Consider the following 8,082-nt stretch of genomic DNA (forward strand, 5'->3'; position numbering starts at 1 on the left):
GGGAAAAAAATAACTATATGGAAAAAAAACAAAAAAACAAACTAATATAGCGTATTTCATTCCATGGGATTTCTTTCACATATGGATTTATGGAAATTAAGAAGAAATTACATTAAGTAATTATATGGTTCTTCAAGATAGAAGTTCTTCTGTGTTCTCTATGAATTTTTGTTTTTTATCTTCAGGTTTTCCCTCATGGACATCATCACAGGCCATTTTAACTCATGTATTATACTTGAGAGAATATATATTCAGAGGATAATGTTCACTCCAGTTTTAGCAGCACATTACATTTTAGAAATTATAAAGAAAATTTAGTGATAGCCCTCACTATCCAAAAATATACATAGGAATTGTTATTACTTTTTGTAGGGATTACTAGAGACAGTAGCTGGGTCTTCAAATTGTTAAAGGCTGCCACGGTATGAGGGAGGAAATAAAACATTTAATACCACTCATTTAGTATTACGGTTTCTTAAGACCAGAAATATTAATATGCCCCAATACTATTCACCCTAAGATATGTGGAATATATTCTTCCTCAAAAAGTAACTCAACCGTCTCTGATGTTTTTCATCATGTGGGAATTACTGATACCGTAATATGTAGAAAAGTCTTCACACTTAAAAGTCTCGTATATTCAGTCCACATATAACCAATATGAATATGAACTTACCTTAAATCTTGTACCTTGGTGATCTGGGCACATTCTTCTCTCTCTCTCTCTCTCTCTCTCTCTCTCTCTCTCTCTCTCTCTCTCTCTCTCTTTTTTTTTTTTTTTTTTTTTTTGCTTTTTCTAAACTTCAAGACTGCAGTGAGAGGAGCCGGGGATCCTGTGTAGAGCCAGAGGCCAGCCCCCTCCATGCTGTTGGCAAGAGCGCTGAGGCCTCACTCCCTTCTCCACACCCATTTCACAACCTCTGTCCTTGTTGCAACAGCTTACCTGTAAGTCCCGGTGCTGAAAGTCCGGTCCCGGCCCGCACTTCTACCGTAGTCCTGGCCCAAACCAAGTTGTTGGGTCTCCTGCTCTGGGAGTTTTGTTTGTTTCTTTCTTGTTTTGCTTTGTTTTGGTGGGGTAAGACTTCTTTTAGCCATCTTCAATCTTATTAAACTCACAAATACAATATATGGTACATCCACACATTTTAGCAAGAGAGATAAATAACAAATAATAAAAAGTAAATTCCATAACATTTAGAAGGTAAAAAAAAATGCCATAGATAAAAAGAAAAAGAAGGACTGATTAAGGGTGACCTAGACTTCAAGTGGAGAGACTTCAGTTTTCAATAGAGTGGTGAGAGAAAGCCTTAATAACAAATGGCCCCTTGGCAAAGACTTCTTTTCGATTATAATTCACCAAAGCAAGGTTGATTCTAAGGTATGGTAAATAACTACGAGAATATAGAATTGCTCGATCAGGTAGCTGGGTAAAACCAAGTTACTGAATGTTTAGTATTCTGTGGACATAGACCTGATTTTTTAAATATACTATTACAGGTACCTTGAAACCGTGATCAGTACATGCACATTGTTAACTCTCTACACACATTCCCAGCTGAAGAGAGGCAGTATTTCCAGGAAAGACTACGCGCTAAGTGAGATGTTATTATGTTGATTCTAACTTGTGAATTAGAGGATGAATTCCTTCCCTTGGTAAACACACACTTTTGAAGGATCCAAGGAGAATTCCCCCCCATTTTTTTGGTCCATCTACCTATTACTGAAAACTCCTCCCCATATATTTCAAGATACAGAATTAGCACTTTCATCTCAAACCCACCAGATTCAGTCATGGGCAAAACCCCTTAGAAAAGCTTTCTTCTGAAACCCTTTGATTCTCTAAGTTTTCTCCCAAATAAAGAATTCGTATATCTTTATAAATTTCATTTTTTTTAGCAAGTGGAATCAGTGGACAGGAAAATAATATAAGCAGTAAAGTTACTGGAAATGGACAGGTCAAGTGAACCTATTAGCAAATACATTTCCACAAACGCATGCTGTTTCGGATGAGTTATTGATTTTAGCCTTAAACAGTCTACGGGGAGCTTGCTGGTTTCATTTGTAATGCTAACAAACTCATTTGTTAGAACCAGCATGTTACTTTGTAAAAATACATTTGGAGGTGACTTTTGAACACGTATCTACCAGGTCTGTAAGTGTTTGGAACATTAACTGCAGAGTTCAGAAAAAACTATTAATGGATTTTCTCCTTCATAAAAGGAAGAGTCTGCGGTCATACAGCAAACCAACTGCAACTATTGTTATATTGAAATCTGTGAAAATACAGGCATGGGATGAGAAGAAGCATTCTACTTACTCACCAACTGCATCTGAGGGGTGCTAACTTTTCTTCAGTTCTTTATGGTTCTTTTTAACTCACTGACATGCCCTGGCACGGAACCTAATAAAATGAATTTGGATTCCATTTATTTATTACCCTAATTTAGGAAATACTGCAGGTCAGTAATATGATAAAGACAAAAGAGAGGTCTTTCTACCTTTTGAAGTTTTCACTATCTGAGGCTTGGGAAAGCATGTTCCCACTGCATTTTCCCCGCGACATATCACATCTACTCTATGACTAAGACATGTTGCTTCTGGCTACGGACTTCCGTGAGTTTGCAGCTTATATGAAAGGTAAAGTCAGTTTCTTGAGGACTCTGTTCTCTTACACCAGGTAGTGAAGGCTTCCGCTTTTCATATGTATGTATGTATGTATGTATGTATGTATATGCATGTATATACTTAAAACTGTCCGTGGCTTTTGTGGTTGGGATTGGTTAGTTATTCTAAAATAGTCTATTTGTTTTGCCTTTTAAAACTGCAGGTGTTCCTGACAACCAACATTTGCTTTTTTTGTTGAGTCTAAAGGAATTCACAAAAGTGTCCTGCTAGCATTTCAGAAATATGAATTGATACACTTTCAATAAGTGAGGAAGCAGGTATATTTAAGTAGGGTTTTTGGGTTAAAAAATAATTTTAAAAAGTATGAAAAGCAGGTGCGGGGGGGACTTCTGGGAAGCTCAGTCAGTTAAGCTTCAGACTTCTGCTCAGGTCATGACCTCAGGGTTAGTGGGTTCAAGACCCGCTTTGGGCTCTGTGCTGACAGCTCAGAGCTTGGAACCTACTTCAGATTCTGTGTCTCCTTAGCTCTCTGCCCCTCCCCCACTCACATATTTTCTCTCTCTCTCTCTCTCTCTCTCTCTCTCTCTCTCTCTCTTTCTCTCTCTCTCTCTCTCTTCTCTCTCACTTTCTCTCTCTCCCCCTCTCAAAACTAAATAAACATAAAAAATATTTAAAAAATAATAAGTATACTGTACATGAAGAATAATTAATGCCTAGAAACAGGAGCTAAGAAAATTACCTCAAGCCAGGCAGCATTTTTTTCTTTTTACAAATGTTTTTGCTCCTCTTGCTCTTTTTTGAAATGGAGTCCACAGTTGGCTGAAGAAAAGTGATGTGAATTCACAATCTCAGTGAGTAGTATTATTCCAAAATTGAAAGGCATCGTCTCTGAGGAGGCAAACTAAATATTGTGTGAAGAATTTATCTCTAGGGCGAATATTTCCCATTTTCAGTTTCTTACAACTCAGCTCTCTCCAAGGAAGTTTCTTAATACTTTCATTTATAATCCGAATGATATTTCTGACAGCATGTCTGCCTTCTCTGACCCGCGGCTCGTCCCTGGTGCCCCTTACACGGGGTCAGAGATGGCAGCAAGAGCAACAGAAGGCTTCCCTGAATGTCCGATGTACTATTATTAACTTTACTGCAATGTTGAGCAAGTAGGAAAACATGATTTCTCACGTAAGTACTTAGTGTTCTCATATCTTATTCATTGGTGAGTCTTCTTTGGGTGCTCAGTATTGCTGCTTATGAGTTTTAATACTATGGCTTTTGTGTGTGATCATATACCCCGAACAGTGTCTATTTCAAGGTGTTAATCCCAAGAAGACCTTAAATTTGTATAGTTGCCTAAGAGTTTTGACATGAATGTGTGTTTTGACATGAATCCCAGCCCTGCAAAGTGGCAAAGGAAGCTATTATTACCCATTTTATAGTTGATAAAGGGGAGCCAGAGACAACGTCCATCCTGTTCTTGTGTAGAGTTGGAATTCAAAGCTAATTTCACTCCGGATCTAGAATGCTTTCCAGATACCCTCTGTTCTGATGACATAGACCTTGCTGGATACAAACCAAGAAGCATTAAATCATAGGCTACAATATAACTAATTTTCATAAGCCAGAAGTCTCCATCTGTAAACTCAGTATTTTTTGAGATTATTTTCCTGAAATTCCTACTCTGGGGGGAAAAAAAAAGCCATGAATATGCCTCAGGCAAGGAGTAATTGATTGTTTATTTCCAGGACCTCTTCAAAAGTGTCTTACCCATCACTGTATCTAGTTACAGTCCCTGAAAGCCAAATCTGACAAAATCCACTCAGGGCTGCAGGATAAAGAATACCTTCATGCCCACATATTAAAAAATCTGTATTCAGATGCCTATAAATATTAAATCTGTATTCAGAAGTCAGAATACTTATTCATTAAATCTGTCTTACAAGTCTTATTTGGTACCCTCCACATTTCTTTGTGGGAGTTTCTGGGATATGAGAAATATAAATATACTCTTAGGGAACAGAGGATAAAACACTCATTGCTTCCTGATATCTTAGCAGAGATATACCATCACCTCTAGCATCGCCAGAATAGAAATTTAGAAATTGTATTCAATAGTGATTACTTTTCAAGGTTATATATAGTTATATAGGAGCATGTTGCTTATTTTGAATTTCACCTGAGTTATATTTTGAAGTCCATCCTTCTTCTGAATATAGGCAGTATCATTTGCCTTTCTTGTGAATTGATAAAATCAAATGCAGTTAAAATTACATCCAAGTCTTCTGAAGAGCCGCAGTATGATGTACTCTTCGCAACTCCAGTGACTGATTGGGTTGATGAAAGAAGAAATATGTGAAAACATTTTTTCTTGTTTAGGTTGCCAGAACTAGAAGGAAAATAGGGAATGTATAGTGTTATTGGTGGTCCAGGGGGGGAAAAATCTGCTTTTCCTCGTGCTCTGCCTCAAAAACCCAAGAAAGCAACATTTAGTTTTCAAACCAGAGGAATATGTTGAATCCTCAGACAAGAAACAATAGATGAGAGATGAGGCCTCTGGCACATTCTGAAGAAAATAAACGTGATGAAAATTACGTAGGAATCACATTCTCATTAGTGACTGCAGAATTCTGAGAGATTTTTTTAAAAAATGACTATATGGATTTGTTCATTGTCTTACAGCTTACAATATTGAAACATAAAGCAACAGGATAGCAAATATAAAAATAACTATCAGTCAAAATTAAGAAGAGCAAATAGCAAATAGCAAACCTCTTGAAATAAGAACAAAAGAACGTCTAAGCTTGAGAAATTTAACACTAAAGAACATCAGTCTATTAACCAACAATATTTGTAAGAACTTTATTAAAACTCAACAGGGTGAACAGTAATAGAGTCAGGATTTTTAATATGGCTTGACGATTCCTGAAGATTCTGGAATGTGTCAGACAGGATGTCACTGACCAGGGAAGACCATGTGTCAGCCCTCGAACAGGTGTGGTTGATATAAATCTGTGGTGACTCGTTACATGACAATATATAACTAATACAATGTAATTTGGTAGTTAGAGGAATCAGAACATGTGTGAAAAGAAGGTAACTATGTAAAATATGATATTCCAATAATATCCAAATGCCTCCAGGTTCTAGTTTGTGGGAGAGAAAAAAGTCACATAAGTGTTAGTTGAGTGATTTGGATTTTGGTTTTGTTGTTACGAATTTAGTGAAGTTTGAGCAATTCGATCCCATTGCTCAGGAGACAGAGGACGACACACATTTGGGCTGTAAAATAGAAACACCTTGTCCTTCATATTGCCCTCTCTAGGATACAGACAACTTTGACTCCATCTTTGGCCCTCCATCTTATTCACGTCCAGGCAATGACCTCTCTCAGAGCTCTGTGTTCCAGGTTAATGTATGCCTGTCTGGAATGTTCTTGTCCCTCGTGACCTAGTCTGGAGGATATTTTAACCAACCTCCACCTTCTAACACCCTCCCGTCCCCTCCCCATTGTCTTTGTTGTGCATCAACAGATTTTTTGGACAGATCAGGTAAGTGTAAAGGCACGTGTTTCAGAAGAACAATCAAAGCATCCCCGTGATATTGCTAATTTGCTGCCTCCCAGAGAACTTAATTTTTCTTTTTTTCATCTGTAACCTCCACATCCTGAATCACATTGCACAACCATGGCAGTAGCTGGAACGGTCTGCGGAATTGAGTGAAGGATGCTGGAAAGATTGATGGTAACATCTTTTGCCTTTTATCGCTTCATTGATTTTAAATCAAATTGAGTACTGACCCAGACTCTGAGGTATATGTCTGAGTTTGGAAAAAGCTGGATGAATGGACCAAGGATGTAGTGACAGAGAGAGGGAGAATGGTGGACACGTAGGGTCGATCAGTGTGCCGATGACCTGATTTCAGCTGATTTCACACTCGCTTGCTCTACCCTTCATACACAGCCTGGCCTGTTTTACTTCCTTAGAACCCCACCCCCTCAGGGGGCTCATGACCTCAATTTAAAAACCTGCTCACTTAGAGCAATATTGCTCTGAAGAACAATTCTGTGGCCAAGTGAGAGATCCTGAACACTGGTGACATTTTCTTGTTCATTTATTTATGAACTATCTACTAATGCCAGCGACATTGGACTCACACTGTAGAGAAGAGGAAGTTGATAATATGGTGGTACCATTGCAGAAAACGATGTTGGAATGAGTCAAGTATCATTTTAACATCTTCTACTTCTAAAACTCTGACTTCTTTCACCTCTTCTGGACACAGATTTGCCAAGGAAACTACAACCAGAATTGGTCAAAACTAATGAGATTTAGTAATTCCCTTTGAATTAGGAGTATAAAATGGTCTCAGAGATACAAATCTGGGAAAGCATTTCTGATTTTCAGATACAACTAGGCTGTGCCATGGAATTTAATTCAATTAAAAACTTTTCACTCATAACTGTCTCACTAGAGGTGGATGGATTATCTATTTGACTTCATTGCCTCAAAAGTCTGTTATCATGAGACATTAATTCAATGATCATTACTGCCAATGATCACTGACAAACTTTGATTCCTAGTACTTAGGAATATATGTGTGTGTGTGTGTGTGTGTGTGTGTGTGTGTGTGTGTGTAAATGATATGCAAGCATTTCCAATTATATGCATTGTAATAACTCATGATATATATATTTTTTAATTTTGAAAAGTTGAAATAAATGCAAAGTAATTTTCAAAACTAAGCAATTATAATAAAACTGAAGAGTTCTTTAAGAAAATTTTCTAATTCCATAAGTCTCCTTTTAACTTGCATTGTTATTATGGAAATTAAAACTTTACCAAGTATTTTCTTAGTTTATGTCATCGTGCCTTGTGTACATATCATCCTTAAAAAATCCATATTCTATTTTTCTTATTTCAAAGACAAATATATTTTAATACAAAACTAGACTTTAAATAATAATAGTTTTATGCTAGAGTTCTAGCATATAAATATACTAGAAAGAACATCGATCAAAAACTAATGAATACAATTCCCATGGCAATAAAGTGTCAAGAAACTGGGACTCTTGATAAGTGCTTATGAAAAGGGAGCTCTCTCTCTTTTTTTTCCTAAAGCCAATAAAAGATGCAATTTCTTTACGGAGGAATATAGTTTTCACCAAGGACTCAAAGATTATATTATCTTGTTTCTTATTTATCAAGCAAGAATCAACGATTTCAGAGTAGGCACAAAACAAGTGAAAGTTTAAAATCGAGAAAAATCACAGGAAAGGAGTTGGGGCAATAGGAATTAATCAGGTAAGCGAGAGCCCAGTTGTAACCCTGGTTGTTGTGACCAGGGAGAAACTGGTTATTGAAGAACTTCCATAGCAACCATGAGGAAAAGTAATCATGCTGTCGTTCCATTTGTGAAAGCAAAGAATGAGATTTGCTCTTATGTGGGAAGGTTGATCTAAAA

This window comes from Suricata suricatta, chromosome 1 (genome assembly GCF_006229205.1).
Source record: "Suricata suricatta isolate VVHF042 chromosome 1, meerkat_22Aug2017_6uvM2_HiC, whole genome shotgun sequence".
Lineage (NCBI taxonomy): Eukaryota > Metazoa > Chordata > Mammalia > Carnivora > Herpestidae > Suricata > Suricata suricatta.